Source organism: Carcharodon carcharias, chromosome 5, assembly GCF_017639515.1.
Source record: "Carcharodon carcharias isolate sCarCar2 chromosome 5, sCarCar2.pri, whole genome shotgun sequence".
Lineage (NCBI taxonomy): Eukaryota > Metazoa > Chordata > Chondrichthyes > Lamniformes > Lamnidae > Carcharodon > Carcharodon carcharias.
In genome coordinates, this window is record NC_054471.1 from 107,465,564 (window position 1) to 107,488,654 (window position 23,091).

At 39.3% G+C, this 23,091-nt stretch overlaps 1 protein-coding gene and 1 non-coding gene across 10 annotated transcripts in view; both read left to right on the forward strand.

Moving 5' to 3' along the window:
• Positions 1–23,091, forward strand: part of LOC121277942 (frizzled-3) — a 144,525-nt gene that overhangs the window by 52,592 nt on the left and 68,842 nt on the right. Inside the window, exon 1 of one of the 9 annotated variants that reach the window (XM_041187830.1) lies at positions 1,679–1,695. The exons of the other annotated variants lie outside the window; for them this stretch is intronic. The gene's annotated coding sequence lies outside the window, so the exon portion shown is untranslated. Of the gene's footprint in view, positions 1–1,678; positions 1,696–23,091 lie in introns of those variants that run through there. 9 annotated transcript variants of the gene reach the window in all.
• Positions 15,932–16,038, forward strand: LOC121278520. The gene has a single exon (XR_005943184.1). It is a non-coding gene; the product is annotated as a U6 spliceosomal RNA (small nuclear RNA).

Sequence of the window (23,091 nt, forward strand, 5' to 3'; positions counted from 1 at the left end):
GGGGGCCAGAGTAGGACTGGAACAAGGAATGTTCCACATACCCCATAAAGAGACAGGCATAGCTGGGGCCCATGCGGGTACCCATAGCCACACCTTTTATTTGGAGGAAGTGAGAGGAGTTGAAGGAGAAATTGTAATAGCAGAGCATTTAGAAATACATAATCTAATCAAGCAGAGTCAACCTGGTTTCATGAAAGGGAAATCATGCCTGATAAGTTTATTAGAATTCTTTGAGGAGGTAACAAGCAGGATAAAGGGAACCAGTAGATGTAATATATTTTGATTTCCAAAAGTCATTCAATAAGGTACCACACACAAGGCTACTTAAGATAAGAGCACATGGTGTTGGGGTAGTATATTAGCAAGGATAGAGGATTGGCTAACTAATAGAAAGAGTTGTGATATGGGGGAGCATTTTCAGGATGGCAACCTGTGGAGTGCCCACAGGAATTAGTGCTGGGACCACAACTATTTACAATATATATATTAATGACTTGGATGAGGGAAATGGATGTGATATCGCCAAATTTGCGGATGATACAAAAATAGGTGGGAAGGCAAGTGATGAGGATGACATAGTCTACAGAAAGATATAGACAGGTTAAGTGGGTGGGCAAAAACTTGGCAGATGAAATATAATGTGGGAAAATGTGAGGTTATGTACTTTGGCAGGAAGAATAGAGGAGCTGAATATTACTTAAATGGAGAAAGACTGAAGAAAGCTGCAGCACAGAGGGATTTGGGGATCCTCGTACATAAATCCCAAAAAGCTAACATACAAGTTCAGCAAGTAATAGGAAAGGCAGATGGAATGTTGGGCTTTATTCCAAAGGGAATAGAGTGTAAAAATAGGGAAATCTTGCTGAAACTATACAAGGCATGAGTTAGACCACATCCAGAATACTGTGAACTGTTTTGGCCCCCTTATCTAAGGAAAGATGTACTGGCATTGGAGGCAATCCAGAGGAGTTTCAATGGATTGATCCTGGGTGTGGAGCGATTTTCTTATGAGGAGAGGCTGAATAGGTTGGGCCTGTACTCATTGGAGTTTAGAAGAATGAGAGGCGACCTTATTGAAACATAATATTCTTAGGGGGCTTGACAGGATAGATGCTGAGAGGTTGTTTCCCCTTGTGGGAGAGACTAGGACCAGAGGGCATAATCTCCAAGTAAGGGGATACCCATTTAAGACAGAGGTGAGGAGGAATTTCTTCTGAGGGTAGTTAATCTATGGAATTCTTTACCATAGAGGGCTGTGGAGGCTGGGTTGTTAAGTATATTCAAGGCTGTGATAGACAGATTTTTAATCAGTTAATCTCAAACTAGATGTCAAAGTTTCTATAGAATAGCTTCTTTGTATAAGAGTAAATAAAATGTGGATAGTTATTTTTTCATTCATGGGTTATGGGTGTCACTGGCTAGACGGGGATTTGTTGCCCATCCTTAATTACCCTTGAGAAGGTGGTAATGAGCTACTTTCTTGAACTGCTGCAGTCCATGTGGTGTAGCCTTTAGGGAGGGAGTTCCAGGATTTTGACCCAGCGACGGTGAAGGAATGGCAATATATTTCCAAGTCGGGATGATGAGTGGCTTGGAGGAGATCTTACAGTTGGCGGTATTCCCATATGTCTGTTTCCCTTGGCCTTCTAGATAGTAGCAGTCGTGGGTTTGGAAGGTGCTGTCTAAGGAGCCTTGGTGAGTTACTCGTGTACAGCTACTCTGCTTACTATTGTTGGGTTAGAGACATAAGATGTACAATATGCATTTTTATGTAGTGTTTGGGAAAATTTTCCTATAGACTATGGATTTCTGAATAACTGGAAATGGTTCACTTACCAGAATCTATTGGCAATCAGTTACTGTAAGTGAAGGCTTCTGAATTTGAATAATGTGGAGGTCGTGCTTGTTCTGAGATCACGTGCTGATCTTAATAACTGGAATTCATTTGAATGTTATTTATTACACTCCGGGTTAATCAACTTGCTTAAAAGTCATGTAAGAGTTTGACCTTTCCCTGCAGTCAGTGCTTAATATTATTTATCCGGGTGCACAATACTCCTACTGGTGTGTCTTGGAGCCCTCCTTTTAACCTTTCCACCCTCAAATGGTCCATTTTGAGATTCCAGAAAGGTTATTAATCTCGACCTGTTTAGGATGTGTCTTTTTGGAACAATTGCCTACATCCTTCAACAAAAATCCTGGCTATCCCTGTCAATGTCAGTCCTCATTTGACACAGCAAAAGGTAAGCTTAAGATATGCAGAGAGACAATTAAATTTTCCTTTTCCTGAAAGTGATGTTAGCTCCCTTCCCTAGGGGAACTCTGAGTGCAGTTGCAGCACAAAGCATGGAGCCTTGAATTGGATTTTCTGCTTGAGAATGTAATACCCTAATGAGCCACCTATTTTAAATTTCTGCAGAACCAGTGCAAGCAGCCAGCCTTGCTTTATTTTATTTTTCACTACTCTGTTGAGAGTTATCCTGTTCTATACACACTTTCTTGATGGGAGGAGGTGCAGGTGGCCAGAACTCCAAACTGTCATTAGTGATTCTTTTCAACTTGGGAATAATTTGAGAGTGGAGCTTATTTGTCATCCCTTGTGGAAAAGGGGTTTTACAATTGGAAACTTGCATGTGTGAAATTGTGATGAATTGTTTATTGGAATCAAATAGCCACTCATTGCAAAAGCCCTTGCATTCTTTGTGGAAGGTTCAAGATCTGTTGTCCTCCCACTGTTCCAAGCCCCCAGTATCCTGAGTGTGTCTCATTGGGTGTGACGGGCACTCATTCTGATTTAAAATAGGACCAATTTTGATTTTCCTGAGAATAAATCCAGTTTCAGCTTCAAATAATTATCACTCATGCCAGCTTATATTTCACCTCTTCTATTTTTACTTAATTCTGTTGAAGAGTCATACGGACTCGAAACGTTAACTGTGTCCCTCTCCGCAGATGCTTCCAGAACTGCTGAGTTTTTCCAGGTATTTTTATTTTTGTTTTGGATTTCCAGCGTCTGCAGTTTTTTGCTTTTATCTTACTGTTTTTAATGTATACTGGCAGCTCTTATACCTCATCCAAGTCCCCATTCTTCATGTGTATCCAAACAGTAAGTGCCAATAGGGTATTCAACTGTGGAAGGTGTTGCAAACAAGCTCAATCCTATACTCATCTGATGTCCACATGCACAAACAGACATTCAGGACTCATTAAAAATTGATTGTGAGCCAGAATCCTGAGAGTTCAGAGACCCTGAGCCCACTTGTAAGGCTTGGAGATGGAATCTGGAATCATTGAATATATATCTGACTTGCCCACTCCTTGGTTATTGGCCTTATTTTGAATTTTAAAGAAAATATCTTTGAGGTCTGCAAATGGATTTTGGTTGAAAATTAAGAATGGTTTCCTCAAGCTGTCATATCTCCCTTTCCGTATAGTTAGCAATATGGTTCCTTGACTGCCCCTGTACACCATGTTCCTTGGAAATGGGATTGCAGCAGAGGTAAAAGCAAGAGTCACGTTTGCAGCTCTGCATTCACCGAACAGGTCTTAATAAGTTTGAAGCAATTTTCAAGGTACTTATGCCCTTAATTGTAATCTTAATGGAAAATTACAAATTTGTTTTATAGTTTCCTGTTAATTTGATGTAATTTGTTGATGCAACAAGTCATCTGACAATTGACTGGAATTTGACCAATAAGGCAAAATGGGATCTGTAATTCATGTCAAATGGCATCTGCCTAACAAGTAAATAGTTATCAGAAATTGATATACCAAGTGTTTGTGAGTAAAAAATTAGGATTTTAATTTTGTTGGTTGAAGTCATTAAGCAAATGTATAGAAAATCATACAAAGCATTCATGTTCAGTGTCAACTACATTTTGTGCTTCCTCGGTATGATTAATTGTGTATCTGAAGGACGCAGTGTCCTTAGACTATGAGGTTTTGCATAATCAAAAGAGAAATAAAGTTGCTTTATTTTTTTACCTTTTTAAATAGTATTTGTAATATTAAAAAAAAACTTGAGTTTAACAACTAATTTGAATCTATTAAAACTTTCTATTAGTCACACACTACATGTTACACTTTGCTACAACTGCATTACAATTATTCCTGTTCTTTATATCTGTTCGACCTTGGCATGTCTTAGATAAAATGACTTGAGAATTTGCGATTAGATCTTGTGGTCTTAAAGGAAGAGGTTATGTTATACATATCTGCACAATGATACTGACACATGGTATGCTTATGTCCTTATAAAACAGTACAGCCTTTTGCTTAATATGATTATCTCCACATGGGATTTGAAATTTATGTTTTATTTATTTACAATCAACAACATGGCGGAAAACCCTCAGAACTTAATGGATTAGTTTCACACTATCCATCACAGATTTATATAGAATTCACGGCACAAAAGTCATTTAACCCAATAGGTCTATGCCAATACAAAAATAAAAATACCTGGAAAAACTCAGATTTGGCAGCATCTGCGGAGAGGAACACAGTTAACGTTTTGAGTCTGTATGACTCTTCAACAGAACTAAGTAAAAATAGAAGAGCTGAAATATAGGCTGGTTTAAGGGGGGTAGTGCCAATGTTTGTGCACCACATGTGTTGCCTTCACCTCTTCCTTTATCTCACTCATGTACTTCTCTAGCTTTCCCTTAATTGCACCTTAGTTATTAGCCTCACCGCTGCATGTAGTGGCACCATCGAGATTCTTGCCATTCCTAGTAAAGAGATACATCTCAAATTCCTTATTGGGTGACTACCTTGTGTTTATGGCCCCTAGTTTTGGACTCTCCAACAAGTGGAAATATGTTCTGTACATCCACCCTATTAAACCCCCTCATAAACCTCTATCAAGTCAAATCTTGCATTCTCTTATCTAGAGAAAAGGCCCCAGCCTGTTCTTGCTTTCCTGATAGTTTACCCTCTTCTGGTATCGCCATTGTAATTTTTTTGCACTATCTCTATCTGGAGAACAGAACTATGGATAGTACTCCAAATGTAGTCTAAGGTTTTGTTCAAATTTCGTGTACCTTCTCTGCTTTTGAATTCTTTTCCTCTAGTAATCAACCTGTGTTTCATTTTTATTTTCATGACAGTTAATCTGTGCAGATTAATAATTTATGAATGTGTACCCCTAGATCCCAGGGCTCCTCTACCCAATTAAGATTCTTATTTTCCAACAAGTATGTGACCTCCCCATTTCTCCTATTGAAATGCACCATTGTGCATTTATCTACATTGAAATTAATTTCTATTTGCACACTATTTTGCAAGTTTAATGTTATTTTGTCACAGTCTTCAGTGTGAACTATACCCACCAGTTTGCAGTCAACCACAAGTTTTAAAATTGTACTCCCAAGTTCAAATTCATTATGTAAATGGTGAACAGTGTTGGTCCCTGCATTGATCCTTTGGAATACCACTTTCTGCCTTTTTCCAGCCTGAGTAGCTACCTCGGTTCTGTTTTCTGACATTAAATTAACTGGTTTGCAGTTTGCTGGATTTGAGCTATCTCCCTTTTTTAAATACAGAAATAACATTGCTGTCTTCCAATTCTCTGGCACTATTCATTTTTCTATTGAATTATTTTATGAAATATGTAGTGCCTTTGCTTCTTTTCATAGATGCAATCCATCTGGACCAGTGGTTTTATTTTCTTTTTGTATAGTCTATCATCTATCTGCAAGCTACTTAAGAACAAAAGTAGATCACCACAAAATAAGAGTCATAGAGGCATTTACTGTACAGGAGGAGGCCATATGGCCCATCAAGTTTCTGCAGATTCTCGGTAGAGTAATCCAGTCAGGCCCATCCTCCTGCTGTACTCACATGTATGTACAGGTTTATTTCCTTCAATTGCCCAACCAATTTACTTTTGAAATTATTGATCATCTCTGCTTACACACCCTCGTGGGCAGAGAGTTCAGGTCATTATCACTCTCTGTATAAAGTTCTTCTTCAAAATTCACACCCATGTCTCTTCCAACAATGCACACTTCGAACAAGTTCTGCTCTTCTCTCTGACAGGATTTTGTTGTGACACAGCCGATGGTAAATGCTGAGCTGCTCAAATCCCAAAGGGAAAATTGAAACAGCTGCCACAACTGTTTTGCAATTTGTATGTATTTCGAGATGTGTGTCATGAATTCAGTAGTAATAAGAGGACCGAGTCTTATAGGTTTCTTACTAAACTAAATTAAATCTTTACTATTTGAAGAATTGATTTTAAGTACATACATAGATCTACAAATTACTATTATAACATCTAAATCCCCTAGTTAATCTCAATCTCACTTACACTTTTGTTAAGTCAACAGCAAAACACATAGAATTTAAAAGACCCAGGCAAAGTGACACAGTACCCTGACCAGTTGAATTCAAAGTGAGCTTTTCTCAGCTTCAGTTTCTTGCTGAGGCATAGATGATGGAGGTTTTTCATACTTGTGTTAGACCTTAGAATGCCTGCCCTTACACAGAGCCTTCTCTCCCTTATAAATATTTTCCCCTTTGAATGCAAATTCCCATTGTTTCACTATGTCTTTGGACTTTACCTCCCTAATAAAAATCTATCGTAGTACTAATTTTACTAGTAATCTTTGAGGAAAATGAACGCACTGTTTCTTAACTTCTCCTGGCTAGGTGAAACATTTCAGTCCTCCCCCACCCCCACCCCACCTTGAATTCAAGCTAGTCTGGTTCATTTAAAAATGCAAATGTTCCCTTTACACCTATGTTTACCTACTTAACATTTCAAACCTAGCTTATCTTCTGATACATGAAAGCCTTCCGACCAGCTGCCTTTAATTCAATTAACACCCTCACTCACTCACTCGCTCTACAATAAATTCCAGGCTTGGCCTAAATAGCCAAGTGGTTATGGTACTGGATTTGTAACCCCAAGATCAAGAGTTCAAATCTCACAATGGCAAACCATGAAACAATGTAACTTCACCTGAAACAGATGGAAATGGGTTTGTACTTGAAGGAGTTATCAAGAGTTCAAATCTCACAATGGTAAACTATGAAACAACGTAACTTCATCTGAAACAGATGGAAACAGGTTTACTCAAAAGAGTATCAAGAGTTCAAATCTCACCATGGCAAATTATGAAACAATATAATTTCATCTGAATAGGAACAGATGGAAACGTGTTTGTACTCGAAAGAGTTACAACAAATTCTAGGGCTTGGCCTAAATATCCAAGTGGTTATGGTACTGGGTTTGTAACCCCAAGATCAAGAGTTCAAATCTCACAATGACAAACTATGAAACAATGTAACTTCATCTGAAACAGATGGAAACGGGTTTGTACTGGAAAGGGTTACAATAAATTCCAATAACGTTAAGAAAATAATTCTATCTTCCTGACAATTTTCAAAACAAAGGATTTAACTTTTAATCCAGCCTCCCTAGGTTTAACACTATACATAGAAAGCAAACAAGGTCAACCAGTTTGCAGGATCAGTCCACTTGAGATCCTTTTAATTTTACACCTGGTAAATAATTATCTTTTAATACAAAGGATTTAAGATTGAAGATGGTCCCTTTCAACTCTGCTTGTAAAGGTTTAAATTTAATTTAATATGTAAATCATGTGTATCTGCATGTGTTTTCTTTGAGTTTTATGGCCCTCAAGGTGATTGAAAGAGGATTGAGATACAAAACTGTTTCAAATTTTACACCTGCTGGTGTTGTTCAACATTCTACTTAGTCTACTAGTTAGAGCAAAGTTGATGTCAAGTGAATTTCTCTCCTCTTTTGCTCAATGTCAAGAGCACCTATCACTCTTCAGGGTAACAAATAAAAGCTTGTGGATTTTTGGACAGACCACCCTTGTGTCTTTTGAGTGAGACTGCCAGTTTGGTGAGCTTTAACTGACTTCTGTATAATGGATGCAAGACACCTTAGAACTTGCTTGCATAGAAAACAAACTTTTCCATCATGTAAACAAGATTTAAAACTACTGCCCAGAGGTAAAAGAAGATTTTCAGAATGATGAGCCAAGTTCTCCAATAAAATTTTTATTGGTACATCTATCATAATATAAATTTGTATTTATATGGCACCATTAATGTTATAAAATATCCTTCACCAGAGCATTATAAAACAAAATTTGACACCAAGCTATATCGCTGCTAGTTTAAACATATTGAAATAAATGATTCAAAACTAGGTCATTATTACTTAAAACAAAATAAAAACAGAAAATGCTGAAAATACTCAGTGGGTCAGGCAGGATCTGTGGTTTGTGACCTGAAACGCTAACTCTGTTTTTCACTCCTACCAAGTATTTCCAGAATTTTCTGCTTTTATTTTACATTTCCAAAACCTGAAATGTTTTGCATTTGTATTACTTAAGGTACTTAAGGTCTTTCTCAATTACAAAATCAACATACACGATTTTGCTTAGAATTTATCAATTTGTGTAGTTACTTTAACGTGATTTGAAAGGAAATAAATCAAACTCATTTCTAGCCTCATGAACCATGCACATCAAATCGTACAAAATCATTAAACTGTTAATCTTGTCAATGTTGGCAATGGTACATTTATAATGCATTCTGACTGCTCTTTTTATTAACCTTTTCCCATTTCTTTTGATTGTCAATTGCTGGCAAACCTTTTTTACGATTGGACAAACACCCTCTAGAGTACCTTTTAACTCACTTGCATTTATCACTTCCACCCTCCATCCCTCTTTCCTTTCCTTTCTTCCTACCCTGCATCCCTCCTCTGATATCATCAGACTCAATTGAATCATTTTCTATAAGTCCGGTGCCATATCAAGTTTTCTGTCTTGTTCTCCTCAGTCTATTAAATTTTCTTAATCAGCTTTTATGCTGTTAATTCAGGAAAAAAGTTAAACCTGTCTAATATAGTATATCCTGTTTATTATTCCAATAGACTATCAGCTAAATGTATAAAACTACCTGTATAGGTTACATTGCTTTTGTTAAACTAATCTCATTTTTTAAAAAATCCTTAACAAAGCAGCTTCCTTTTGTGAAATCATATAATACTGCACCAGCTTTCTCTCAATATTTTGAGCAGATTTCATAAGGGCTCTTTCAATGGAGAAGCATTTGAGGTAGCAAAAAGTCACAACTAACTTGTAATCTCGGTAGCATGGGCCACTCCTATTCCGTGACTCCACACTTGGATGAGGGTGAAATGTAACCTGTGCATATCACAATTAAGAGTATTATGTTTCTGACAGAAACAACTGCTAATAGTGGGAATTGTTTTGTCCCTGGTTGCCAAAGCATTTTGAAGCATTGCAGTTGCACTGAAACCTGACCCTTGCTGTTCTCTATGTAGCTTGCTTTTAGATAGATCTGAAGTTTCCTGTAAGTCCATAGAATGTATTAGTTCTGAATGTGTTTGGTTTACTTTGAGATTTTTTTTTGTTCCAAATTTAAGGGCTGTTGAGTGGTAGGACAGGATTCCACTTTATGTAGAAACTTTTCTGTTCAATACATGGACCATTTCACATGAAGAATTTGATGGCCCATGTTTCATTCTGGTTATGACCACTTCCAGTTGGCCAATTAAAGGATAACATTGGTGAAAACCCCTATCTGACCCTCAGCCATCAAGGACAGAGTCAAGATAGTGGTAATTTAGCAGAGAGGCGTGAAATTCTCCATACCATTCATTGCCCCCGAGTTGAAAGAGGAATGGGGGTGGGACAACGGCATTCCCAGATCTCTGCTTTAGTAACTTAGCAATAACTTTTTTCCCCCCAACAGGGCCATTCTTGGTCTAGGCTAGGCACCCCTGCCGTTCTGTCCTTAAGACTGATAATTTATATTAAAACCTGATCCTGTGCTCCACTATGCCACATCCTTGTGTACAGAGCCATGCAGTATCATGATTTTATATTTTACTCCTGTAAAAATGCATCTATGTCTTTACCATAATCCTAATAGGAGCACCTAGACATTGCTCTGAGATCCCTGACCTTGCAGATTTGTAGCTTGCACTACTGTGATCAAGCGGTATTGGAGGAATTCTCCTTCCTTTCATGTGTCAATGAGCTTCCCACAAATGGTTGGAGATCAAGAATCTGTCAGAAGTTCTGTGTAAAAACTTTGATTTTGTAATTTGGAAGTCGGAACTTAAGACTGCCACAAATGAAGCTAGTACTACAGGAGAAGGTAGTGAAAATAGATAGTTAAGAATGATTAGAGCTCAGCACATAAATTCAGTGATTAAAAACAAAAATCTGCAGATGTGTCTGGTGTGTAACTGAGCTGTTGAAGCCATGAACCTTCCAAGTTTGATTCCTGGCCTATGCTGAGCTACTCACTTGGTGTTTTACTTGCCTGTCTAAGGTGAACTGCACACATCAAGCCTCAAATAGTAGACACTTCACACCTGTTCTTCCTGTTAGTGAAATTTCACTTGGAAATTGCTCAGTTTCAAGGTTGTGCAATGTGATGATTTTCTATAAATCGTTCCAGAAAAATGAGTGAATTAATTTTAATGAATTTTTAATTGATTGAAACAGCAATTTTACTTCTGTATTTTTGTTTTTTTGGGTGGTGGATGTCGCCTGTCTCTGCGCCCAGCTAAGCTCATTTACTGCTGAGTTCCTCATGCATGTCTTTGTCAGTCCTTAGACTGTATTTTACTCCAATGATCTTTTGGCCAGCCTTCCATTCTCCACTCTCTAACTTCAGCTAATCTAGAACTCTGCTACTTGAATCTTGTTGCATACCAAGTCCTCGTTCACCCTCCACTCTGTCCTCACTGATGTTCATTGGTTCCTGATTTCCCCAATACCTAAATGTTGATCATTCTTTTCTTTATGCTTAAATCCTTCGATGACTTCACCCCAACCTCCAGGCCTAAGATGTCCCCAGCTCATTGAACACTCCATCTCTCTAGCTCTTGCCAATGTGCATCTCCCATCCCTTTTGAAAACAAGGAGGTAATGGTGAGCCTTTATAAAATACTGGTTTGGCCTCGACTGGAGTATTGTGTATAATTCTGTGTTTCACCCTTTAGGCTTTAGAATTGGTGCAGAAAAGATTTACAAGAATGGTTCCAGGATTGAGGGACTTCAGTTACGTGGATAACTGGGGAAGCTGGCATTTGTTCTTCAAAAAGTAAAATTTAAGAGGAAATTTGATAGAAGTGCTCAAAATCATGAGGGGTTGAGACAGAGTAGATAGAAAAAAACTTCCCATTGACAGCAGGGTCGAGAACCAAAGGACTCAGATTTAAAATGATTGGCAAAAGAACCAAAGATGACATGAGGAAAGCCTTCTTTTATTCAGCAAGTGGTTAGGATCTTGAATGTACTACCTGAGAGTGTAGTGGAGGCAGATTCAATCGTGGCTTCCAAAAGGAAACAGGCACCTGAAGGGAAAAAATTGAAGGGATTCAGGGAATGGGCCGGGAAGTGTGACTAGCTGAGTTGCTCTTGCAGAGAACCGAAACACGTGAGACAGGTCAAATGACCTCCTTTTGTGCTGTAACTGTTGTATGTTCTATATATACATATAAATGTAATGTTTAGTTTATCTGCATGCATTACTGTACTGATAAACTGAACTGCTAATTCATGAAACTAAATGGGGTTTTTTAATAATCTCTTTTGAAAACATTTAGTGGCTTTGAAAGTTGGCTGAAAAGTTCCACAATATTTACAAACCATAAACAGATTAGCAAGTGGATTGCCACATGAGGTATTTGAGCCATGTGAAATCATCATCTGGGTCTGTCACTACTGCCGCCTTGAGGGCAATTAGGGATGGGCAATAAATGATGGCCCAAACAACTATGTCCACATCCTGTGAAAAAACAAAAAATTGACCCAGCCCATTCATACCTGGTTTAACTTATATTCAGATATTTCAGAATACACAATATATATGTTCTAATAAGAAAGAAAAATCTTCAAGGGGAGGGCCCACCATCCGTGGTTAACTAAAAAGTTGAAGACAGTATCAAACTTAAATAAAAAGCATATAATTACACAAAGATGGCTGGCAGGTCAGAAGATTGGAAAGAATTTAAAGAACAGCAAAGAATGACTAAAGGATTAATAAGGAGGGAAAAATTAGAGTTTGCAAGAAAGCTAGCTAGCAATATGAAGATGGATAGTAAGAGTTTCTATAGATATTTAAATACGGAAAGAGTTAACAAAGTGAGCATTGGCCCTATAGAGAGTGCGTCTGGGGAATAGATAATGGAAAGTAGGGAGATGGCAGATGAATTAAACAGGTATTTTGCTCCAGTCTTTACTATAAAAGACACAAGTAACATCACGGAAATAGCTGTAAATCAGGAAATCGAAGGGAGGAACTTGGGGAAAATTGCAATTGCCAGGGAAGCGGTATTGAGCAAATTGTTGGGGCTGCAGGCTGACGAACCTCCAGATCTGGATGGACTTCACCCTAAGGATTTGAAAGAAGTGGCTCTTGAGATAGTTGATGCATTGGTTTTAATTTTTCAAAATTCCCTAGATTTGGGGAAGGTTCTCTTAGATTGGAAAATACCAAATATAACTCCTTCATTCAAAAGTGGAGGGAGACAGAAAGCAGGAAATTACAGGCCAGTAAGCCTAACATCTGTCATACGGAAAATGTTAGAAGCTATTATTAAAGATGTTATTAAAGAAAGAAAAATTCAAGGTAATCAGGCAGAGCCAACATGATTTTGTAAAAGGGAAATCGTGTTTAACCAATTTATTGGAGTTCTTTGAAGGAGTCACGTGCTGTGGATAAAGGGGAGGCAGTGGATATACTGTACTTAGATTTCCAGAAGGCTTTTGACAAGTGCCACATCAAAGATTGTAGAAAATAAAAGCTCATGGTGTCGGGGGTAACATATTGACTTACTAACGGGAAACAGAGTTGGCATAAATGGGTCTTTTTCTGGTTGGTAGGATGTGATGAGTGATGTGCCACAGGAATTGGTGCTGGGGTCTCAACTTTTTACAACTTATATAAATTACTTGGATGAAGGGGCTGAATGAATGGTTGCTAAATTTGGTGACGACACAAAGATAGGTAGGAAAGTATGTTGTGAAGAGGATGTAAGGAGGCTACAAAGTGGAGTAGGAAGGTTAAGTGAGTGGGCAAAGATCTGGCAAATGGAGTATAATATGGGAAAATTTGAAATTGTTCAATTTGGCAGGAAGAATAAAAAAGAAGCTTTAATCTAAATGGTGAGAGATTGCAGAGCTCTGAAATTCTGAGGGACCCAGATGTCCTAGTGCATAATCACAAAAGGTTAGTATGCAACGACAGCAGGTAATTATGAAAGCTAATGGAATGTTATTATTTATTGTGAGGAAATTGATTACAAAAGCAGGGAGGTTATGCTTCAGTTGTACAGGGCATTGGTGAGACCACATCTGGAGTATTGTGTACAGTACTGGTCTCCTTATTTAAAGAAAGATGTAAATGCATTAGAAGCAGTTCTGAGAAGGTTTACTAGACTAATACCAGGAATGGGTGGACAGGTTAGGCTTATATCCACTGGAATTTAGAAGAGTAAAAAGCGACTTGATTGAAACCTTTTTAAGATACTGAAGAGTCTTGACAGGATGGATGTGGAGAGGATGTTTCCTCGTAGGAGAATCTAGAAATAGGGTTCACTGCTTAAAAATAAGAGGTTGCTCATTTAAGACTGAGATGAGGAAAAATTTTTTCTGAAGGTTGTGTGTCTTTGGAACTTTTCCTCAAAAGGCGGTAGAAGCAGAGTCTTTGAATATTTTTAAGGCGGAACTAGACAGAATCTTGATTAACAAGGAGGTGAAAGGTTATCGGGAGTAGGCAGGAATGTGGGGTTGAGGTTACATTCAGATCAGCTATGATCTTATTGAATGGCCGAGTGGCCTATTCCTCCAAATTCGTATGTTGGTAAAGGTGAGTCAAGCAGTCTTGAGATAAGCGGAAGGATGAATTCAAAACCCAAATGACCTGGCTATGGAATGAATACCTGGATATTATAGTGCAGGCTTTTTGTGGATACATGCTGCCACATAGGAACATAAGTAGGTCATTTAACCACTCAAACCTGTTTCACCATTCAATGAGATTGTGGTTGATCTGCAACCTAACTCCACATACCTATCTTGCCTCTCTAATCCCTTTTCTCCATAATCCCTTAATACCATTTATTAACAGAGATTTATCGCTCAGATTTAAAATTTACAATTGATCTAGCATCAGCTTCCATTTGTGGAGAAGAGTTCCAAACTTCTACCAGTCTTTTTTGCATATGTTTCCTAATTTCATTCTTGAAAGCTCTGTCTCTGATTCTTAGACTGTGCTTCCTAGTCCTAAACTCCCCAACCACTGGAAACAGTTTCTGACTATTAACCATATATGTTCCCCCTAATATTTTGAAAACTTTATTCAAATCAACCCTTAATCTTCTCAGTTCCAAGTTTGTGTAATCTTTCCTTGTAATTTAACCCCTGGGGTTCAGGTATCATTCTGTTAAATTTACATTGCACTCCTCAATGCCAGTATATCCTTTCTAAGGCGTGGTTCCCAGAGCTGGTCATAGTACTCCAGGTGTCATCTAACCAGGGCTTTGAATCAGTGTTGAAAATACATGGGGGGCAGTGAATTTGCCCTCAAAAGCCCCCAAAAAGCCAGCAAAAATTCAATCATGGGGGCACTGCTAAGAGGAAGGTCGCTGTCATATGTGGAAGAGACACAATCTGTTGAAGAGCTGCTCCTCCAATCTCAGATTCTGTCTCTCATATGCTGGCTACTCCAGCTCCTCCAATCACAGACTTGCTCCCTCCTGCTCTTGCTGGTCCTCAAGAGACAGAACCTATGATTGGAGAAGCAGCAGGAGTGGGAGAGAGGGGACCTGTGATTGGAGACACGGAAACAATTGTTCTGGCTAGCTAGGCTGCCTTCATGCAGGAGACTTTCTGCTGTGCTATCACCAGTCGCTTCTCAGCATGTTCCAGGAGGCTGAGGGGAAGAATTGGAAAATTAAAGAGGAGGGAGTGTCAGCCTTTTGCAGGGTTGTTGAGCATCGGGGCCAGGGGGTTGGTGCTGCTGGGCCTGAGTCTCAACCAGCGACTGGAGGGGAGGTTTGGTGGTTGGGGGGGACGGTTGTTAGTGGTGGGCTGGGCCTGAGTCTCGGGGTGGCAGTGTCAAGGCAGGGTGGGGTGGGGTAGTTGGTGGGGGTGACTTAACACTACTGGGGTAGAAGGAGAGGAGCAATTTGGAAGCAAAAATAAAGTGGATATAATGAAGATGTCTACATATTCTGGAATGCCTTGTAGAGATCAACAAATGGTTATGCAGAGCTTTTTATTAAGAGAATAAATGTGTGGTAGAGTCCAATATTATAGATTATTCTAGAACTACAAAAGAACAGAGTATTGGTTGGGGGGTAGTGACAGTGGATCCCAGGCTGCTGGGTGATTGGGAAGGTGTGTGAGTGTGTGTGAGTGAAGAGGGGCTGATTACCATGTGTGTGAGGCTGTATGAAGCTAAACGAATAATCTTTATTTGATATTTTAGCTGAGAACACGCTTGGAATTCATTCAATTCATTTTTAGTTGTCAGATTTTCAATTGTAAACTCCCTGTCCTACTTCATCTACTAAATTTGAATCATTCAATGCCACCTGTGTCAGTCGGGTTTTTCCATGATCCCATTTTGGAAACCAAGTATGGGAGATTTATTTATAATAAATTAACAACATCTTATTTATAGATTCCAAGTTAAAAGTTTTAATAATATGTATGCATGTATACAGTTTTTGGTATTTGGGTATTGCTGAAGAAAGGGACATGTCAAAGCTTTTCACTTTGCAGTCATCAGGACAATTCACAAGAATACCAATATAAGGGGAAAGCAACAATTTGCACTGAGAAGAGACTGCTGATTGGTTGACAAGTGGACTCTAATTAGTAGAGGTATTGCCATGGAGAATGTGCTCGCTTCAGCGGCACATATACTAAAATGGGAACGATACAGAGAAGATTAGCATGGCCCCTGCGCAAGGATGACACGCAAATTCGTGAAGCGTTCAATACTTTAGACTTTCAAAACATTTCACCAGTGATGGTGAATGACAGTAAACTAACAAGCATTGTTTGAAATTTAAACCAGGCAGCTTGGCCCTGATTATTTAGCAAATAACCAATCATGGAATGGCATCCAATGTTGGACACTGTATTTTGAGCTTTGCAAGCACAGGCCGGTTGGGTATGGTCTGTACCTTGCCCCTTGTGAACAGTGACTGGGACGTGCTGTTTGATATGACCTGCTAGTCTTTGGGATGTACGGCATACATACCTAGCATCTCACTGGCACTGAAATGCATATACCACAATGCTCGTGTGTGATAGGCAGAATGTCTTTTTGGCTTGCTGGCAGCATCCTGTATGAACATATGAATTAGGAGCAGGAGTAGGCCACTGGGCCCATTCTGTGATTCAATAAGATCATGGCTGATCTGATTGTAACCTCAAACCCACATTCCTGGCTACCCCCAATAACCTTTCATCCCCTTTTTAATCAGGAATCTATCTATCTTTGCCTTAAAAGTATTCAAAGAATCTGCTTCCACCTTTTGAGGAAGAGTGTTCCAAAGATTCACCACCCTCTGAGTTTGAGTGGTGAATACCACTCATGTTACTACTGCATAGTTGCACTGTGAAACAGCTAGCTTTTCTGCTGCAGGATAATGGCTACCCTGATCAGATCATTTCACGCTGTACATCGCACGAACTCACGAATGGGTCTGAGGCTGTCACTTGCGGCCCTGAAAAGTGACCAGTCTATCTCAGATTATCCTGGAAGGGCAACGTGTCTCAAAAATTTAAGCTAGCTGTTTCATGCTGTTACTATGCAGTAGTAACACGAGTGGTGTTCGCCATTAGCAGGATGCTGCCATCAAGCCAAAATGATGTTCTACTTATCTCCGAAATGAGTAATGTGGTATATGGATTTTAGTACCAGTGTAATGCCATGTATGTGGGCCGTATGTCCCAAAGACCGCTGGATCGTATCAAACAGCACGTCCCAGCCACTGTTCATAACGGGCAAGGTACAGACTGTCCCCAACCAGCTTGTACTTGCAAAACTCAAAATGCAGTGTCCAACATTAGATGTGTCATGCTGCGGCTGGTAGTATTTACCAGAATAACCAAATCCACAAGGGAAACTTGGCCATGCTATCACAATGATTTTGCAATTTGTATTTATTACGAGAAGGCTTGTGCATTGATGTCAGAGGCAATGAGTCCATTACCATCTTTAGAGATTTTGAGGATTAAATTAAAACTTATTAACAAAAGAAAAAACATACTCACAAGATCACAGTCACACAGTTATAACAGTTCCCAAAATTTCTACTTAACCAGACTCCCAACTACACACCCCCTTTTAAGGCAGCAGCCCAAATAGATTCTAAGTTTATAAAGATTTCCAGCAATTTTACCACAGGCACCCACTGGACAATGGACTTTTAACACAACTTTGGTTACTGAAACAGCAAACCTCTGCAGGATGGCTGGAGGTTTTTTTCTCAAGTCTGTTTCACACAGTCACCTTTCAAGATCTCACACGGCCACACCTCTCTCAGCCTTCTATTCATCCTTTAAATATATTTTATCCCTTTTGATTTGTAAATCCCATTGTTTTCACTTGTCTTACGAAGTTACCTTTTCCAGAATATAAAAATCATTCATGTTCTCATCATGGCCAGCAATTTTGAGAAAAATCGGCGGAATAACGTTGCCTTATTTACCTTGCCAGTTGTAAAAAAATCTTATCAAGTTCCTTTTGAAAATCAAACATCTTTCCCATTTACCTAAAAATGCAAATATCATTCACACCATATTTGATGACCTCACCCTAGCTTTACTCATCCCCATTTCAAATGCCTGTTTTACACCTCACTTCTTTGATAATTTAAACCTTACAGACTAATATAATCACACAAGCTTGCTTTAAAATATCCCTCAAAAATATTAGGAAAAATACGATAGTTTCTTGACATGTTGTTCCGCAATTGGACAACATTTGCTGAATAATCCTCTGTGCTAAGAATTATGCTGATTACCAATTTAAGATTTTGAGCCGGGCTTGCAGTGTAGCACATTTGCCTGTACTAGAAGCTACATATATTAATACACAGGGCCCTGTTCTTTGAGGACAGAAATAACAAATACTCACATTGTGCCTGTTTCAGCTAAACAAAATAAGTGACAGCCATTCGCTGACTCATTCCTCAGGGCAATGCCTTGACCAATCAGGGTCAAGTTGCCTGGTTTAAATTTCAAACAATGCAGTGGACCTCACTTGACTGTCAGTTGCCACCTATTTTGGTGCATTCTCCATGGCACTGGCTTGACCAATCAGAGTCCACTTGCCAATCAATCAGCAGTCTCTTCTCATCACAGTGTAAATTGTTGTTTTCCCCTTATATCGGTATTCTTGCGAAGTGTCTTGATGAGTGTAAGATGAAAATCTTCGATCTCTTTTTCAGCAATAGTCAAGTTCTGTACTACCAAATGACTATCTTTGGTATTCATGCTAGCTTATCCATCTAAAGAAGAAAACCCTAAAATAAATCAACACAAGTACAGAAGGTAATGTCGCTGCATCACCTCATAAAGGAGTTAGTGAGAATGAAATAGAGGCCCTGAAAGTGAAAATGTAGCCCCAAAAATCAAAAAGGAGTCCTAGAGAAAGCCTCCCTAGGAGCCCTTGGTGAGAGGTCCCCTGCTTTGTATAGCGGAAACTATTCCTCTAGACATAAAGACCAGCATTCCTTTAGCTTTATTTTCTGTACTTGTCGATGACATTTTAATGGCCCATGCACCTTAAAACCCTCCCCACCCCACCCAAATCTCTTTGGACCTTCATTATTTCTACTTTTTAACCATTTAGAAAGTACTGTGTCTTACATTTTCCATCATTTTGCACATTTACTTAATCTTCAGTATCTCTTAGTAATTCTATCCTTCCACCCACATTGTTTTCACTGCTGCCTATCTTTGTCACATGAACATAGGAAATAGGAACAGAAGCAAGCCATTTGGACCCTTGAGCCTACTCTGCCATTCGATTAAAATCATGGCTGATCTGTTTGTTTGAAATTCCAGATTCCCATCTACCTCTGATAACCTTTGATTCCCTTGCCTAACAAGAATCTATCTACCGCAGCCTTAAAAATATTCAATGACCCCACTTCCATCACCTTCTGAGGCAGAGTTCCATAGTCGCACAACCTCTGAGAAAAAGTTTCTCCTCATCTCTGTCCTAAAAGGGCAGCCCCTAATTTTAAAAGTGTCCCCTAGTTTTGGGCTCACCCACAAGAGGAAATATCCTTTCCAGATCCACCCTGTCACTACCATTCGGAATCTTATATACTTCAATCAAGTCACACCTGGCCCTTTTAAACTTCAGTGGGAACTATGTGTCTTGGCAAACTTGGAATATATGACCTTCTATCCCATTGTCTAAAGTTATTAATAATGCAGTGAATAGTTGAGACTACAACACGTTTGCAACACGCCACTGGTCAAATCCTGCCAATTTTCCCTATTTTCTGTCTCCTGCCACTCAACCAATTTCCTGGCCAGGTGAATAATTTGCCTTCAATTCCAGTCTCTTATGAGGGATATTATCAAGTGCCAAAGAGCCCCAGATGCTTGTTCAAAGTACAGGAGGCCAGTGGGCAACTTTGCCATCAAAAGCCCTCAAAAATTAAATCATGTGGGGTGAGCAATGAGAGGAAAATTGCCCCCGTACTTGGGAGAGACAGAACCTGTGAAGAGCTGCTCCTCCAATCACGGATTCTGTCTCTCCCATGCTGGCTGCTCCAGTTCTGCCAATCGCAGGTTCCTTCTCTCCTACCTTGGCTGCTCCTCCAGTCATAGATTCTGTCTCTGGAGGAGCAGCGAGAGCAGGAGGGAGGGAAACTGCAACTGGAGCAGTTATTATGACCAGTCCTGGAGTCGCCATCCCCGATCACTTAGAGAAGAGGCCATTTTGAAGGAAGATAAGTGGCTTTTGCTGTTAGGCTTAGATATCATAGAGAAATTAAGGGTGGGTAGGCCAGTGCTTTGTAGCTGGCCACCTTCTCCTAGTGACTTGGGGTTTTCGACGAATGTGCTATCAAGTACAATATATTGTGGAACAAAATCAAAGCACTGTGTCAAAGGAAAATTGCATCCTTTTAAGTAATACAATAAAATGTTCATAGGTAATTTCACTGACCTTGTCACCAATCCATAACAAATAGTTTTTTCTTTGTAACAAAGAGCTAACAGCCTTAGAAGTGAATGGATTCAAAAGGATAATGTGAACTGAGCTGGCTATTATCAAAGAATCCAAACCTCTGCATGTGCCCATTTACCCTTTCCAGTACTTTTGCTTACTTTGCTATTTGCACCCCTTCTGCCATTAATTGCCATAGATTTTGAGGAAGGAAGCTTGATGACTTGCTGCCTGGATCAGAGAATTGTGAAGGAACTCTGGGACCAAGAGGCTGAGGGGAGGGTTTGCGGGGGTGTGGTGGGGATAGTAAGACACTAGGTGTCTCGAGGTGTTGCTTTTGCCAAGGAGAAGTGGAAGAAACCAAAAATCCCCCAGATCGAAAAGATGGCATTGGGCAAGTAGACCACTCGATGAACGCCAGCTTTGGAGAAGCTGAGCACTTTGATTTGCTTGTAGAGTGACCCAGAATTGGTAGAAACTGCTGTCTCTTCTGGGACAGAAGGGATGTGTGTGTTTTACAAAAAAACTAGAGAGTTTCATATAAGCGTGAGCCTTGTAAGGAGTGATCCAACCTTCATAGAAGAGCAGAGCTCTCCCCATTCTGCCAAGAAAGCCTCATTTTTAAAATATTTTTTATTTCAGAGGGCAGGAATTTGATCAACCAGGTATTGTGAACTCAACTTATAATTTGACATATGCAATTAGTAAGTGAGATACATTCTTCCAGGATTACATTCTGAACTACTGTTATTTGTTAGTAGAAGCTCACAGACAACATAAAGAACCTGTGGTCTGAGCTGATCTCTGCTGGTATAGTGAGGTTGCCAATGAGTTTTGAACGGAACTCCACGAACAGCGAAAATCAGAATTGAGAGAGTTTTTTCCTGCTCACCCATCCAATCCAATAAACAATTACCAAATACATAAGTGCTTTATGAAATGATCAGTTTCCAATAAAATGAGTAAAACATGAAACCAAGAATCACAAGCGTCCGGTTAACTTAATTTCAACAAAGAGGATTTTGTTCAATCTACTTTGATGATTGCAGCAGATCCCATTTTTATCCTGGCAAGATTTCATCTGACGCAGAATATTAGAAAGTGTCTTTATTTTATGGTGGGCTAAAATAACTATCATGGGATTTGCTTTAAACACTCAAATGCTACACTTTCAAAACTGCTTTCCAAAGAAGGAAGGAAAACAGTCAATTGGCAACAACATAAACTTAACTTACCTACAGACTTATAGACAGTGAAAATCAGTCATGCGGGAACACCATTGAGTCAGGTCCTTTCTACAATATGTTTATTTTTGGAAAAATAGAATGTAGAAACTTCACTAGGCACCTTCCCATGCAAGCGCAGGAGATGCAACAACTGCACTTTCATCTCCCCGCTTCCCATCATCCCGGGGCTGGCTGGACATTGTGAAACTCATTTCTAATACGTACATTGTGCAAATAGTTAGAATTTTCATTTTAGGAAATGGAGTATGTGAGATTTATTTATAAATTAATTTAAAAAATCTTATTAGGAAACCCTAAAACACAACAGAAATACAGAGGGTAATGTTGCAATGTGCTTCACATAAGGCAGCTAGTGAGAATGAAAAAGGAGCCCCTGAAAACCTCTACCCCTGTCCAGACAGCTATGCCTATTTCTAGGATTAATATAGATATTAAGGAGACAGACTGCACTCTATGCAAGAGAATATTGCCCTTGGGTCACTAATTTATGACCTGGACTTTAGGGAACATAAAAGGGGTTTGTGTTCTTGTAAGGAGCGAGTCATGTTGCATTTCTGTTATGTGGAACGTTTGGATACCCTGACAGCTCCAGCAGAGCTTTTGTAAACTATTTTTTTGTAATCTGTTTGCATAGCTTTTCTTAAGGCATCAGCTGTTTCTGTCAAGTCTTTTCTTGGTAGGAATATGAACTAACCCCTGCAATCTTCCTGCCTGGTGCACTTTCACTCCCCAGCCATCTCTCTCTCATCCTTTCTTCTGGTCTGCATCTATTTTTCTGTGTATGGGGAGGTCTATGTTTCATAAACATTACTGCGGATTATATTATACTTTGGCCCAGTGGCGGGACGTCAGGCTCAGTGGGTGAAATCAGGTCACAGTAAGCTAGTTACAGCTTTGAATGAAGATCATCCAAACACTCATCAGAAATATGCCAGTTTTCACACAGCTGAGCTGTGTTTGACACAAGAGATGGACTGGACTGTTGAAACCTGCTTTCTCCTTGAATGACCCAAAAAGGATTTGTGTACTCATACAATCACATTTTTCCATGCTTATTTGCTTGGAGAATAAATTGCAGACTTAATTAGATTTATTTGGCATTCCGCTCTGCTCTTTTGCCTCCCTTAAAAATATATCTTCCTCTCAAAATATTTGACAGTCACAAGAAGTTTGAGACCTGGAATAGTGGTTGATTGGGACTGAGTAGCAAGGTATGACTTTAATTGCAGGTCCAAATGATGGACATGAACATTAAGGGCCCACCTTGGTGAATGTCTTTGGTAACTTATCTGGGTACTTGCTGTTCATTGTATTTAATATGTTTTTTAAAGTGGATTCTTCCTGATTTAAAATTTGTAGTGGCTGTGAATGAATACAGATTCCAGAGTTTCAATTCTCTTAGTTAGTCATGCATACCTCTCGCACGGAAGGAAATTGTTTGATCATTATTGGTTCTGGGCATTCTCCTTTTTAGACCGGTTGATCATACATTACATTGCACACAAGATGTCAAATCCCAGAATAGCTTTCAAGTGAAATGAGGTTAGTGGGCAGGGGAAAATTGGACCAAGTATGCAGATGTAATTAAGTCATCATTTACATATATGTATTCAGT